At 43.8% G+C, this 16,857-nt stretch overlaps 1 protein-coding gene across 1 annotated transcript in view; it reads left to right on the forward strand.

Annotated features, from left to right (window-relative positions):
- mrvi1 (murine retrovirus integration site 1 homolog) overlaps positions 1-16,857 on the forward strand; it is a 189,063-nt gene that overhangs the window by 57,107 nt on the left and 115,099 nt on the right.

Genomic DNA, 16,857 nt, shown 5'->3' on the forward strand with positions numbered 1-16,857 from the left:
ACACATCGGCACTGTTTGAGACTCGGTTCTCTATATTTTAACTCATTGTTTGAAACTGTTATTGGTAACACTTTACGGTTAGAGTACATGAATTATCATGAATTTATTTATTTATGACTTAATTCATGATTTATAAGTATAAGTATATACAGGGCAGTTCCAGCGTTATGGATGTGACAGTTGGACTCATATTGGTAAACAAAATGCCTTAGAGTGGGGGCAACATTAGTATCAGTGAATTAATTTGCATAACTTTTAATGTAACCTCTGTCCTCTGAATACTGAGAAATCCTCAAATTTCATATAATCAATTTCATCCTAAGAATACAAGGCATTTTATCAACATTATGGATGTGACATGAAATGGACACACCTTTGTGAGAGATTATAGGTTTTCTACAAACTCTGTGAATTTTGAAGGAAACTGCCAAAACTATGATATATGTAGCATGAAGGAGACTTGAATGAACACAAAAAGTGTGTTTTTGAAACTATGCGTCATTTTCGTAATGCATTATGTAGTAAAAAACTGGCGTTATGGATGTGATGGTTTCACGTTATGGATGTGACGTGTCTGAACCAGTCCTCGACAAACTACATAAAACGCATAATTAAGTAGTGAATTTTGATATGAAACAATTGAAATAGTAATCATGAAAAACTAGCGATGAAATTATTGCTTCCTCAGTGCCCACTAAGATCCACAGGAAGAATGAGGACAACAAGTCATTTAAAATATAAAAAATATATATTTTTTTTTTTTTTACCGTCATCAATTTTGGTCAGTGATTCGGATTACTGAAACACCAGGGAACATGAAACTTGGTGGCCACTCCCTTAAATAACTAGCCCTACCTGAACCGTTGCACCCAAGATGACAAAATATTTATGGTATGTTAGTCTCAAAAGCCCGCATCAACCTAACCCATACCCACTCATTTGTGATTTGCACACATAAAGTACATGTGCACACACGCACATGCACACACACACACACACACATGCACGCACGCACAGTCGCACACATACAGACAAGCAAGCACACACACACATAAACACATACAGACAGGCAAGCACACACACACACACACACACACACACACACACACACACACATGCACAAACAAACACCCACATGAATGCAGACACATAAACACACACACACAGGCACGCATATGCGCGTGCAAACACACACGCGCACACACACACACACACATAAACACACAAACACAGGCATGCATACGCACATGCACACACACAGACACACACACACACACACTTATAAACAAAAGCAAACTCAATATGCACACACTCATTTACATGCACATGAGTTGCAGGAGTAGGAAATGGAGACAAATTGACAAGCATGATTTATTTTTGCAAAGAGAATATGCAGGACTAAGAGGCGGTCATATTTTGTACCGCTATGCGATACATCTAGTTTATTGCTGCCGTTACTTATGTTACTCTGTGGGTATTAGCTACAGAGGACCTGACACTTCAAATGCTGGCATATCGTGTCACATTTAAACTGTATAAGCAGACGTGAACGGCAGGCTGAACAGATCTGCAACAGAAGGAGGTTGCTATGTTAACTCCAGCTGCAAAGTCAGCCATCTTCACCAGCTAACACGATAATCCAATTACTGTACAACAACAGTATCACAGTTACAGGAAGATAATCGCTCAGATTTTCGTTATTAGGCCACTTGAAAATAGGCTATGGCTAGGCTAATCACTGGAGGTAATTTAATATTATGTTTGTTTTGCTAATGGTTAGGCAAGGCCTCCCTGTGGTTTTGATCAACCTAATAATCTTTGAAATGTCAATTGTAAACACTAAGGTGAAATGCTTTGAAACTGACATGCCACCAGAACAGACATTTTATCGGCTTTGAGGTATAATAAAGTCTCCAGTCTTTTAAATTCACATTATGTAACATCCATAACGTCACATCCATAACGCACCATTAAAGGTTTTAAAAGCAAGAAAGTGGCACAATTTGGTCATCACACTTTACATTGATATCAATCAGCTTTGCACAGACACTATGGACATTGTCGCATCAACACTGTATGTGTAGCATAAACTTTTCCTATAAAACGTTATGGATGTGACATGGCCATGGAACTTGCTGACTTAAAAACAAAAGCCTTACAAATGTAAGGAGTTGTGCTCTTAAAGGCAAGCTGAGCATAGACATTGCTCTACCATTCCCTTGTCAATCTGGAATTTGTCAAATGACACAATTTGTTTGAACCGTGGGTCCATTTATCCACTTTTTAAATATGTATAATATTACCATGTGAAAAATGTTGTTTCTGTATGGTTGCACACCATATTTATGATGTAAAAAGAGTGTAATTCTCCATCAAATTCAATCAGATCAGTTACAAACAATAAAATATAGACCTAAATGAAGATTTTAACAACAGTTCTATTTGCGTACGCACAACTTTTTTTTCCATGGTAAGGATGACCTTTGCATGGAATTGCCCTATACTTTTTTGATCCCGTGAGGGAAATTTGGTCTCTGCATTTATCCCAATCCGTGAATTAGTGAAACACACTCAGCACACAGTGAACACACACTGTGGTTATTACTACTCAAACTCCTAATCTGAACACGACTAGTGCAGTTCTCTAAACACGACTAGTGCAGTTCTCTAAACACGACTTCTCTAAACACCACTAGTGCAGTTCTCTAAACACGACTAGTACAGTTCTCTAAACACCACTAGTGCAGTTCTCGAAACACGACTTCTCTAAACACCACTAGTGCAGATCTCTAAACACGACTATTGCAGTTATCTAAACACGACTAGTATAGTTCTCTAAACACAACTAGTGCAGTTCTCTAAACACGACTAGTGCAGTTCTCTAAACACCACTAGTACAGTTCTCTAAACACAACTTCTCTAAACACGACTAGTACAGTTCTCTAAACACTAGTGCAGTTCTCTAAACACGACTAGTACAGTTCTCTAGTACAGTTCTCTAAACACCACTAGTGCAGTTCTCTAAACACGACTAGTACAGTTCTCTAAACACCACTAGTACAGTTCTCTAAACACGACTTCTCTAAACACCACTAGTACAGTTCTCTAAACACGACTTCTCTAAACACGACTAGTGCAGTTCTCTAAACACGACTAGTGCAGTTCTCTAGTGCAGTTCTCTAAACACCACTAGTGCAGTTCTCTAGTGCAGTTCTCTAGTGCAGACCTCTAAACACGACTAGTGCAGTTCTCTAAACACCACTAGTGCAGTTCTCTAGTGCAGTTCTCTAAACACCACTAGTGCAGTTCTCTAGTGCAGTTCTCTAAACACGACTAGTACAGTTCTCTAGTGCAGTTCTCTAAACACGACTAGTGCAGTTCTCTAAACACGACTTCTCTAAACACCACTAGTGCAGTTCTCTAAACACGACTAGTACAGTTCTCTAAACACAACTTCTCTAAACACCACTAGTGCAGTTCTCGAAACACGACTTCTCTAAACACCACTAGTGCAGATCTCTAAACACGACTATTGCAGTTATCTAAACACGACTAGTATAGTTCTCTAAACACAACTAGTGCAGTTCTCTAAACACGACTAGTGCAGTTCTCTAAACACGACTAGTACAGTTCTCTAAACACTAGTGCAGTTCTCTAAACACAACTAGTACAGTTCTCTAGTACAGTTCTCTAAACACCACTAGTGCAGTTCTCTAAACACGACTAGTACAGTTCTCTAAACACCACTAGTACAGTTCTCTAAACACGACTTCTCTAAACACCACTAGTACAGTTCTCTAAACACGACTTCTCTAAACACGACTAGTGCAGTTCTCTAAACACGACTAGTGCAGTTCTCTAAACACCACTAGTGCAGTTCTCTAGTGCAGTTCTCTAGTGCAGACCTCTAAACACGACTAGTGCAGTTCTCTAAACACCACTAGTGCAGTTCTCTAGTGCAGTTCTCTAAACACCACTAGTGCAGTTCTCTAGTGCAGTTCTCTAAACACGACTAGTACAGTTCTCTAGTGCAGTTCTCTAAACACGACTAGTGCAGTTCTCTAAACACGACTTCTCTAAACACCACTAGTGCAGTTCTCTAAACACGACTAGTACAGTTCTCTAAACACAACTTCTCTAAACACCACTAGTGCAGTTCTCGAAACACGACTTCTCTAAACACCACTAGTGCAGATCTCTAAACACGACTATTGCAGTTATCTAAACACGACTAGTATAGTTCTCTAAACACAACTAGTGCAGTTCTCTAAACACCACTAGTACAGTTCTCTAAACACAACTTCTCTAAACACGACTAGTACAGTTCTCTAGTACAGTTCTCTAAACACCACTAGTGCAATTCTCTAAACACAACTAGTACAGTTCTCTAGTACAGTTCTCTAAACACCACTAGTGCAGTTCTCTAAACACGACTAGTACAGTTCTCTAAACACCACTAGTACAGTTCTCTAAACACGACTTCTCTAAACACCACTAGTACAGTTCTCTAAACACGACTTCTCTAAACACGACTAGTGCAGTTCTCTAAACACGACTAGTGCAGTTCTCTAGTGCAGTTCTCTAAACACGACTAGTGCAGTTCTCTAGTGCAGTTCTCTAAACACCACTAGTGCAGTTCTCTAGTGCAGTTCTCTAGTGCAGACCTCTAAACACGACTAGTGCAGTTCTCTAAACACCACTAGTGCAGTTCTCTAGTGCAGTTCTCTAAACACCACTAGTGCAGTTCTCTAGTGCAGTTCTCTAAACACGACTAGTACAGTTCTCTAGTGCAGTTCTCTAAACACGACTAGTGCAGTTCTCTAAACACGACTTCTCTAAACACCACTAGTGCAGTTCTCTAAACACGACTAGTGCAGTTCTCTAAACACGACTAGTACAGTTCTCTAGTGCAGTTCTCTAGTGCGGTTCTCTAGTGCAGTTCTCTAAACGCCACTAGTACAGTTCTCTAGTGCAGTTATCTAGTGCAGTTCTCTAAACGCCACTAGTACAGTTCTCTAGTGGAGTTCTCTAAACACCACTAGTACAGTTTTCTAGTGCAGTTCTCTAGTGCGGTTCTCTAGTGCAGTTCTCTAAACGCCACTAGTACAGTTCTCTAGTGCAGTTCTCTAGTGCAGTTCTCTAAACGCCACTAGTACAGTTCTCTAGTGCAGTTCTCTAAACACCACTAGTGCAGTTCTCTAAACATGACTAGTACAGTTCTCTAGTGCAGTTCTCTAAATACCACTAGTGCAGTTCTCTAAACATGACTAGTACAGTTCTCTAGTGCAGTTCTCTCAACGCCACTAGTGCGGTTCTCTAGTGCAGTTCTCTAGTGCGGTTCTGTAGTGCAGTTCTATAAACACGAAGGTAACATTTTATTGAGTGGATGTTGAGATGTTCTTGAGCTGAAGTTGGATGTTGTTCAGCTGAAGGTGAGACATTGCAGAGGTGTGTGTGAGATGAGGGTTGGTCTGTGATTTGGTGTGTGTGAGATGAGAGTTTGTGATTTGGTGTGTGTGAGATGAGAGTTGGTCTGTGACTTGGTGTGTGTGAGCTGAGAGCTTGCTGGTCTGTGACTTGGTGTGTGTGAGCTGAGAGCTTGCTGGTCTGTGACTTGTTCTCATGGGGAGACTGATGGCTGACTGTTTGTTTAACAGCCCAATCAAGCTGTGTGCCGGGGGAGTGTTTTTGGGAGATTCAGTGTGTGACAGAGAGTGTGTGTGTGTGTGTGTGTGAGAGAGAGAGTGTGTGCTTGTGTGTGAGAATGTGTGCTTGTGTGTGTATTTGTGAGAGTGTGTGCTTGTGTGTGTGTGTGTGTTAATGTGTAAGAGAGTGTGCTTCCTCTGCATATTAAGGAGGGGCTGGTATGTCCGCTGTCATGGTGATAAGAGGCTTATGTCTAAACGAGATAGAAAGAGAACGACAGTGTGTTTGTGTGTGTGTGTGTGTGTGCGTAATGTACTGTAGTGCCGACTCCTTGTGCTAATGTCTGATGTTTGTTGATGTTGAGACTCCAGTGGCATTTCAGCTGTAATCATGCAGTTCCATCTGTTTACTCCCAAAGGACACTCTCTGATCTGTCCCCTGCCCCCCTCAGCAGATCACCTCTGATCTGACCCCTGCCCCCCTCAGCATAATCACCTCTGATCTGTCCCCTGCCCATCCCCCCCCCCCCCCCAGGGGACTCCAGTAGGCCTATCCCTGCTCATAGCTCTGCTCTTTCTCTTTTTTTATTTATATAGCGCTGACACACTGACGATGGCTTAGGCCATGGCGCTGACACACTGGCGATGGCTTAGGCCATGGCGCTGACACACTGGCGATGACACACTGGCGATGGCTTAGGCCATGGCGCTGACACACTGGCGATGGCTTAGGCCATGGCGCTGACACACTGGCGATGACACTAAACAATACATAAGTAATGAGAAAAAACTTGAGAGTGCGGTTTTTCTTCTCTAATTTAGCAGACTGAGCAGGGACACAGAGTGCTAGCACACAGCACAGGTAGCACAGGTAGCACACAGCACAGGTAGCACACAGCACAGCTAGCACACAGCACAGCTAGCACAGGTAGCACACAGCACAGGTAGCACAGGTAGCACACAGCACAGCTAGCACAGGTAGCACACAGCACAGCTAGCACACAGCACAGCTAGCACAGCTAGCACACAGCACAGGTAGCACACAGCACAGGTAGCACAGGTAGCACACAGCACAGGTAGCACACAGCACAGGTAGCACACAGCACAGCTAGCACGGGTAGCACACAGCACAGGTAGCACACAGCACAGCTAGCACACAGCACAGCTAGCACACAGCACAGCTAGCACAGGTAGCACACAGCACAGCTAGCACACAGCACAGGTAGCACACAGCACAGGTAGCACACAGCACAGGTAGCACACAGCACAGCTAGCACGGGTAGCACACAGCACAGGTAGCACACAGCACAGCTAGCACACAGCACAGCTAGCACACAGCACAGCTAGCACAGGTAGCACACAGCACAGCTAGCACACAGCACAGCTAGCACACAGCACAGCTAGCACAGGTAGCACACAGCACAGCTAGCACAGGTAGCACACAGCACAGCTAGCACACAGCACAGCTAGCACAGGTAGCACACAGCACAGGTAGCACAGGTAGCACACAGCACAGGTAGCACACAGCACAGCTAGCACACAGCACAGCTAGCACAGGTAGCACACAGCACAGCTAGCACAGGTAGCACACAGCACAGCTAGCACAGGTAGCACACAGCACAGGCAGACATCCCAAGTCTCCCGGAAGTTCCGGGAGTCTCCCGCATACTAACAGCGGCTCCCTGACACACGCAAATTAGATAAAATCTCCCGCAATCTAGAGCGAGCGATAAAGAGCGGGCACGCGAGATAGACTTCAAATCGCGAGTGCATCTGAGTGTAGCGCGCACACGAGAGAGAGAGAGAGGTGTGGTCCGTGTGTGCTTGAGCACATCCAAGACAGAGAGCATCCTGATTGGCCTGTTTTGGTAAACCAACCAATCAGTTTTCAGTCTAGGCGGGCTTTTTATCGATATTCTCCCGAACTTACTGTAATCTGTTCAGTGTATCTATAGGAACAGGAGCGTCATGGAGTCAGTGCCCCCCAAAAAAGGAAAATGTAAGACCCATTTCAAAGTGTACCCTTGTCTTATTAGAGTAAAAAAAATAATGATAGGCCTAGTCTTTCACGCTGCACTGTAACAGTGACTTTAGTGAATACATGTTGAGGTGAGTTTAACTATAGTGCCAATTCATGTGCATATTAATAATTATTCTATATTCAGGCCTATACATGGCTAATTGCCAAGGCTACATGAAAAGACCAAAAAAAAGGGACCAAACTACCAAAATGTACATATTTTATTTTCACAATTTCTATCTTCCTTATTTGGTGTACTGACTAGACATTATTGAACAAACATATTAATCTGTATTTCAGTATCTAAATAGGCTAAAGTATTTTTTTTTTTTGTGTGTGTGTGTGGGGGGGGGGCTTCGTGATACCTCCCTGAAATGACTTTTTGCAGGTTTGGATGGTAGCAGGTAGCAGGACAGCACAGGTAGCACACAGCACAGCACAGCTGGCACAAGTAGCACACAGCACAGCTAGCACACAGCACAGTTAGCACACAGCACAGCTAGCATTACATTACATTACATTACATTACATTTGGCTGACGCTTTTTAACCAAAGCGACTAACAACATGGTAAACAGTAAGTTTTAGAACAATTCTCACAATTTTAGGACAGTTTAAAAAAACACATTAGAGTACAGTAAGAATAAGTGCGTCGGTGAGTGCTGTATTTTAACAGTTACTTGTCAGTTTAACGGCTGGTGAGTGCTAGGATCAGTAAGACTTGTTGTAAGTGTTGCTATGAGAGTAGATGTTCTCTAAAGAGCTGGGTCTTCAGGAGTTTTTTGAACGTGGAAAAGGATGTCCCTGCCCTTGTAGGAACTGGCAGTGTGTTCCACCAACGAGGAACAACAGATGAGAAAAGTTTGGATTGGCTTGAGCGTACCGGTGGTAGAGCTAGACGTCGTTCGTCAGAGGAGCGCAGCGGTCTGGAGGTAGTGTAAGTCTGTATGAGGGCATTCAAGTAGGTGGGAGCAGAACCGGAGACTACTTTGTAGGCAAGCGTTAGAGACTTGAATTTGATGCGGGCCGCCATAGGTAGCCAGTGTAGCTGGATGAGCAGCGGGGTAACATGTGCCCTTTTGGGTTGGTTGTAGACCAGGCGCGCCGCTGCGTTCTGGATCATCTGAAGTGGTTTCACTGCGCAGGCTGGGAGACCTGTCAGGAGGGCATTGCAGTAGTCGAGTCGTGAGATGACTATTGCCTGAACCAGAAGTTGGGTAGCATCTTGAGTCAAGTAAGTCCTGATTTTCCGTATGTTGTAGAGTGCGAAACGGCATGACCGGGCGACTGAGGCAACATGATCTGAGAAGTTTAGTTGGTTGTCGAGAACAACTCCTAGATTTCTTGCAGTCCTGGTCGGTGAAACAGACAGGGAGTCAAATTTGATGTTGATGTCGTGGTGTATGGTAGGTTTAGCTGGGATGACCAGCAGTTCAGTCTTTGAGAGGTTCAGCTGGAGGTGGTGTGCCTTCATCCATGTAGCTATGTCTGAAAGGCAATCCGAGATCCGTGCTGAAACCAGGGGGTCGTCAGGTGGAAAGGACAGATAGAGCTGTGTGTCGTCTGCATAGCAGTGGTATGAGAAGCCGTGCGAACGGATAATCTGTCCCAAGGAGGTGGTGTAGATAGCAAAGAGGAGGGGGCCCAGCACTGAGCCCTGGGGGACCCCTGTGGTGAGATGGTGAGGTGCAGATAGCTGACCAAGCCATGATACGTTAAACGAGCGTCCTGTGAGGTAGGATTCAAACCAGGAGAGAGCAGCACTAGTGCAGATCTCTAAACACGACTCTAAACACGACTAGTACAGTTCTCTAAACACCACTAGTGCAGTTCTCTAAACACCACTAATACAGTTCTCTAAACACAACTTCTCTAAACACGACTAGTACAGTTCTCTAAACACCACTAGTGCAGTTCTCTAAACACCACTAGTGCAGTTCTCTAAACACCACTAGTACAGTTATCTAGTACAGTTCTCTAAACACCACTAGTGCAGTTCTCTAAACACCACTAGTACAGTTCTCTAAACACGACTTTTCTGGACACACAGCACAGTTAGCACACAGCACAGCTAGCACAGGTAGCACACAGCACAGGTAGCACACAGCACAGTTAGTACACAGCACAGCTAGCACGGTTACATGCAGCTATTCCGACATGCCGCTACTTAGACATTGGCGTCTAATTGTTGAAGTGGCGGCATTAACATTGATTTTCAAGCGTCCCACTATTGCAACATTTTTTTTTCATTGTCAGAGTAGCGACACTTGACCTTTTCTTTCAAACGTCCTGCCATTCCGACACAAGGTCATTAACAGTGGCGTAGCCAGGATTTTTCAACGGAGTGTACTTTTGCGAAGTATAGGCCTAGGGTGGGCCTTTATTTTTTATTCCAATATGGGCAGCAAAGGCCTACAGTAATCGTCCCAACTTTAAACAACACACGAACACACAAACAAAATTCAATCAATTTGCAATGACCACGGCTGAAGAGTATAATATGACTATTCATTAAGCCTACATAATTAGCCCATATGAAACTTGTGCGGCCTTTATTGGTGAGGATTATGCATAATGCAGCGTATGCGGGAAATTACTGTATTAATATAAATGCCAGTACAGTTATCATTGTACTTAAATCAATGAATGTGATTATGTCCTAGTTACGTGCGCTTTAGTGTCGTACACTGACATTCGTCAATGGGGATAGTGGCCGACCCTCATTAGATGTGGATATTTGGAGGCAAGGATAGCCTTCAAGAAACAAGGTTATCGCAGTTGCTGTGAGACATTCGGCCCAGTCTCTCTCAAAATCAAAACACACCCAATTCACGCTTGGACTTTTCGATTATATTTCTAAATGTTGGGACTGATGGACACTGAACTCTGGGGGTTATTTGAACGTTCGTTGTGAAGTGGTTTACTGTAAAAGGAGCGTCGGATATCCCGTCTGTCGTTGCACAATTATAGGGCCATGTTAATGCATGCGCTAGCCTAGAGTCGAGAGAAAAGAATACTAAATAAATATGCAGACATGTTATGTGCAATTCAACAACTGCACGCATGACATGGCAAGCCAAAATGCATTGCATTATTATTGTCCTGCAACTTGAATATATCGCACACCCAGTTTGAACACCCTGATGGACACTGAACTCTGGGGGTTATTTGAACGTTCACTGAAGTGGTTTAGGCTACTGGAGCGTAAGAATTCCGCCCGTCTTTGCGCAATTGGCCATTGATTGACGGCCATTAATTAATTAATATAGGTGGCCTGCATGCACAGAGTTTGTTTGATGCATGGAGTTTCCGACCGTTCTCCCCTGAGAGCTTAGAGAATAAAATGAGGAGAGCTACCTGTGTTTTACATAATGTGTAACATTTATTCACATGGCCAGTTCAAAATCACCTAAGGTTTTGACTGAAATGTGTGCCGATATCAATTATTGGGAAAAACATTGTTTGGAGTGGATGGCGGGTGGATTGTTGATGTCTGCAGGTGCAGATGACATGACTACAGCTCATCCATGCATCTAGGATGTTGGAATTTGATAGGATACAGGAACTGCAGAGATAAATTGTAAATGAGGATTGGTATTGTCGGAATAGCGGTACTAAAAAAAATCGGAGTAGGGGCATGTCTAAATAGAGGCATGTCGTAATAACGGTATGTCGTAATAGAGGGTCGTCGTAATAACGGGATGTCGTAATAAAGAGTGAACCCCAGGTAGCACACAGCACAGTTATCACACAGCGCAGGTAGCACACAGCACAGCTAGCACACAGCACAGGTAGCAGGACAGGGAAAGCCAAGGAGAGGACCAAGAAGAGACACTCTGTAATTATATGAAATAGATATAAATAAATATGATATACAATAAGAAATATTAGGGCTGTCAATCGTTTAAAAAATGTAATCAAATTAATGACATACTCTGTGATTAATTAATCTAAATTAATCGCATATATATTGCATATATATAATTGAAATCAGCGTTAGTGACATTAAATAAAATAAAAGGGCTCTTTTATTTTTATTTTCACTGTTCAAATAATGACCATAAATATAGCTGCAAGCAGCAATGAGGGGGCCAAGCAGATAGGCCGGAGTAACCATGGCAACGAAATGCTGTTAGCTCAATGCTGCAATCAGACGTATGGCCATAAGCTGTCAAAGCAAGTTTCACGTCTAGCACGTCAAAAGTTACAAGGCAAAATGCATTTTTGCTAATTGCAGTGGCCCTAGAGGTCAAAGGCCACAAAATTTCTTCGGCATTCACCTGATGGGGTCATGAGTCCATGTACCAAGTTTGGTTTTTATACATGCAACGATTGCTGAGATATGAGCTCACTTCCTGTTTGGCGGCTTCGCCACAAATTTCGATTGGATGTGACGGGCGAACGCTTCTATCAATTGTTACAGAAATAAATGAAGTGACAAGGCATGGTCTGAAGATGGTCTGTGCCAATTTTGGTGAAGATCAGATGAAATTTGTGACCTGTGCGAAATTGTTGGTGTTTTTGATCAAATCAAATATGGCGGCCGAATAAATTATATTGATGTGACAAGTTGCCCTCAGTTGACCTAAGTACCTTTCACAGTATTACCAGACACCACTAGTACAATTTAATTCTAAGCACAGCAGCAGCTACAGGCCAAAAGGCATGTTTGTGAATTACAGCGCCCCCTAGAGGTCAAAGGTCACCAAATTTCTTGAGGGTCCTCCTGATGGGGTCATGAGTCAATGTACCAAGTTTGGTTTTGATACATGCAAGGGTTGCTGAGATATGAGCTCACTTCCTGTTTGGCGGCTTCATCGCAAATTTTGATTGGCTTTTACGGGCGAACGGTAATACTTCCGAAGACAAAAAGTGATAACTTTTGTGAGGCTTGGTCTGAAGATGATCTGTGTCAAATTTGGTGGGAATCAGAGAAAGTATGTGACCCCTGATACATTTTAAGTGTTTTTGATGAAATCCAAAATGGCGGAAAATCCATCATGGCGGAAAATTACGTCATAGGGTGCGTTGAACTCGGCTTGGTCCAAGGATTCCAACAATACCTTTTGTAAATCGGACCAACAGGTCAAAAGTTACGTGCATGAACGCACGTCCAACTTTGGCCTGTTGGTGGCGCTAGAGGGTTTGAGTTGCCGACATGAAACTTGGTGACATGAATCATGGGATCATCCCCAATCAGTGTGCCAAATTTCCCAACTTTTTACTATACGGTTCTATGGGTTGCCATAGACTCCCATTGCATATAATAATAATAATAATAATAATAATAAATATAGCTGCAAGCAGCAATGAGGGGGCCAAGCAGTGAGATCAGCAGGCCAGATTTGCCATGTAAGTCAATGCCGTTGCATCAGACATATAGCCTTAAGCAGTCACAGCAAGTTCCATGCCATACAACCCAAGATTGGCTGAGTTACAAGGTCATGTTTCACATCAAAACATAACTGATTTTGTGGGGCTGAACCAGGGCTGAGTGTCGCCGCCCCCTCCCCCAGCCAGCCCACCTCCGCAACCGCCCCTGCCCATCCCACCCCGTCCCACCCTTGCACGCACACATTAGAATGAACTAGATGGAACTTGCTGTCATCAGTTTCACATCAAAAATAAAAGATCGACTGAGATATGATCACACTTGCTGTGATTTAAACACAGAGGTCAAAAATTGACGTCATAGGGTGTGTTGAACTCGGCTTGGCCCAAGAAATCCAATGATACCTCATTTTGCCATTCGGGTCAACAGGTCAAAAGTTACGTCCGTGAACACAAGTCCAACTTTGGCCTGTTGGTGGCGCTAGAGCGCTTGAGGTGCCGGCATGAAACTTGGTGAAATGAATTATTGGACTGTCCCCAATTAGTGTGCAAAATTTTATAACTTTTTACCAGACGGTTCTATGGGCTGCCATTGACTTCCATTGCAAAATAATGCGCATCAGCAACTACTGACCAAAATGCATTTTTGTCAATTACGGTGCCCCCTAGAGGTCAAATGTCACCAAATTTCTTGAGCGTCCTCCCGATGGGGTCTGAGGTACATGTACTAAATTTGGTTTTGATACATGAAAGCGTTGCTGAGATATGAAATCACTTCCTGTTTGGCGGCTTCGCCGCAAATTTCGATTGGCTGGTACAGGTCAATGCTTCTGTCAATTGTTCCAGAAAGCAATGCACTCATCAGGCATGGTCTGAAGATGGTCTCTGCCAATTTTGGTGAGGATCCGCTGAAATTTGTGACCTGCAAAAACGTGTACGTGTTTTTGATTAAATCCAATATGGCGGCCGAATCAATTACGATGACATCACAAGTTGGCTTGGGTCGGCCTAAGGATCTTCAACAGTAGTAGCAGACACCACTAGTGGGTTTCAATTCTAAGCACAACTGCTGCTACAGGCCAAAAGGCATATTTCTTAATTACAGCGCCCCCTAGAGGTCAAAGGTCACCAGATTTCTTGAGCGTCCCCCTGATTGGGACCTGAGTCCATGGACTAAGTTTGGTTATGATAGATGAATGGGTTGCTGAGATATGAGCTCACTTCCTGTTTGGCGGCTTCGCCGCAAATTTCGATTGGCTGTTACGCGCGAACGGTTTTAGTTCCGAAGACGAAAAAGAATAACTTTTGTGCGGCTTGGTATGAAGAGCATGTGTGTCAAGTTTGGTGACGATCGGACAAAATTTGTGACCTGTGAAGTTTTAGTTTCACTTTCACTAAAATCCAATATGGCGGAAAATCTATCATGGCGGAAAATGACGTCATAGGATGCGTTGAACTCGGCTTGGTCCAAGGATTCCAACGATACCTCATTTTTGACAATCGGGTCATCGGGTCAGAAGTTACGTGCGTGAACGCAAGTCCAACTTTGGCCTGTTGGTGGCGCTAGAGCGCTCAAGGTGCCGGTATGAAACTTAGTGAAATTAATTATGGGACTATCCCTAATCAGTGTGCCAAATTTCACAACTTTTCACCAGACGGTTCTATGGGCTGCCATTGACTTCAATGGCGGAATAATAATAATAAATATAGCTGCAAGCAGCAATGAGGGGGCCAAGCAGTGAGATCAGCAGGCCAGATTAACCATGTAAATCAATGCCGTTGCATCAGACATATAGCCTTAAGCAGTCACAGCAAGTTCCATGCCATACAACCCAAGATTGGCTGAGTTACAAGGTCAAGTTTCACATCAAAACATAACTGATTTTGTGGGGCTGAACCAGGGTTGAGTGTCGCCGCCCCCTCCCCCAGCCAGCCCACCGCCGCAACCGCCCCTGCCCATCCCACCCCGTCCCACCCTTGCACGCACACATTAGAATGAACTAGCTGGAACTTGCCGTCATCAGTTTCACATCAAAAATAAAAGATTGACTGAGATATGATCACACTTGCTGTGATTTAAACACAGAGGTCAAAAATTGACGTCATAGGGTGTGTTGAACTCGGCTTGGCCCAAGGATTCCAATGATACCTCATTTTGCCATTCGGGTCAACAGGTCAAAAGTTACGTCCGTAAACACAAGTCCAACTTTGGCCTGTTGGTGGCGCTAGAGCGCTTGAGGTGCCGGCATGAAACTTGGTGAAATGAATTATTGGACTGTCCCCAATTAGTGTGCAAAATTGTATAACTTTTTACCAGACGGTTCTATGGGCTGCCATTGACTTCCATTGCAAAATAATGCGCATCAGCAACTACTGGCCAAAATGCATTTTTGTCAATTACGGAGCCCCCTAGAGGTCAAATGTCACCAAATTTCTTGAGCGTCCTCCCGATGTGGTCTGAGGTACATGTACTAAGTTTGGTTTTGATACATGAAAGCGTTGCTGAGATATGAAATCACTTCCTGTTTGGCGGCTTCGCCGCAAATTTTGATTGGCTGGTACAGGCCAAAGCTTTTGTCAATTGTTCCAGAACGCAATGCACTCATCAGGCATGGTCTGAAGATGGTCTCTGCCAATTTTGGTGAGGAACAGATGAAATTTGTGACCTGCCAAAACTTTTTTGTGTTTTTGATTTAATCCAATATGGCGGCCGAATCAATTACGATGACATCACAAGTCGGCTTGGGTCGGCCTAAGGACCTCCAACAGTATTACCAGACACCACTAGTGCATTTTAATTCTAAGCAAAACAGCAGCTACAGGCCAAAAGGCATGTTTCTTAATTACAGCGCCCCCTAGAGGTCAAAGGTCACCAGATTTTTTGAGCCTCCCCCTGATTGGGTCCTGAGTCCATGTACTAAGTTTGGTTATGATAGATGAATGGGTTGCTGAGATATGAGCTCACTTCCTGTTTGGCGGCTTCGCTGCATATTTCGATTGGCTGTTACGGTCAAACGGTTTGAGTTCCGAAGACGAAAAGTGATAACTTTTGTGCGGCTTGGTCTGAAGAGCATGTGTGTCAAGTTTGGTGACGATCGGACAAAATTTGTGACCTGTGAAGTTTTAGTTTCACTTTCACTAAAATCCAATATGGCGGAAAATCCATCATGGCGGAAAATGACGTCATAGGGTGCGTTGAACTCGGCTTGGTCCAAGGATTCCAACGATACCTCATTTTTGACAATCGGGTCAACAGGTCAGAAGTTACGTGCGTGAACGCAAGTCCAACTTTGGCCTGTTGGTGGCGCTAGAGCGCTCAAGGTGCCGGTATGAAACTTGGTGAAATTAATTATGGGACTGTCCCCAATCGGTGTGCCAAATTTCACAACTTTTTACCAGACGGTTCTATGGGCTGCCATAGACTCCCATGGCGGAAGAAAGATGTTAAATAATAATAATAATAGTAAGAAATCATAGAAACACAATGGGGCTTCGCAGCTTCGCTGCTTGGCCCCCAATAAATATAGCTGCAAGCAGCAATGTGGGGGCCAAGCAAATAAGCAGAAGTTGGGATTGGACTGGACTAGACTAAGCTAGACTAGACAAGGCTGGACTGGACTGGACTGGACTGGATTGGATTGGATTGGACTGGACTGGACTGGATTGGATTGGATTGGATTGGACTGGATTGGGATTGGGATTGCAGAGATATGAGCCTACTTCATGTGATTGTTGATTGGATTGGATTGGATTTAATTGGACTGGATTGGATTGGACTGGATTGGATTTGATTGGACTGGATTGGGATTGCTGAGATATGAGCCTACTTGATGTGATTGTTGATTGGATTGGATTGAATTGG

Source organism: Alosa sapidissima, chromosome 20, assembly GCF_018492685.1.
Source record: "Alosa sapidissima isolate fAloSap1 chromosome 20, fAloSap1.pri, whole genome shotgun sequence".
Lineage (NCBI taxonomy): Eukaryota > Metazoa > Chordata > Actinopteri > Clupeiformes > Clupeidae > Alosa > Alosa sapidissima.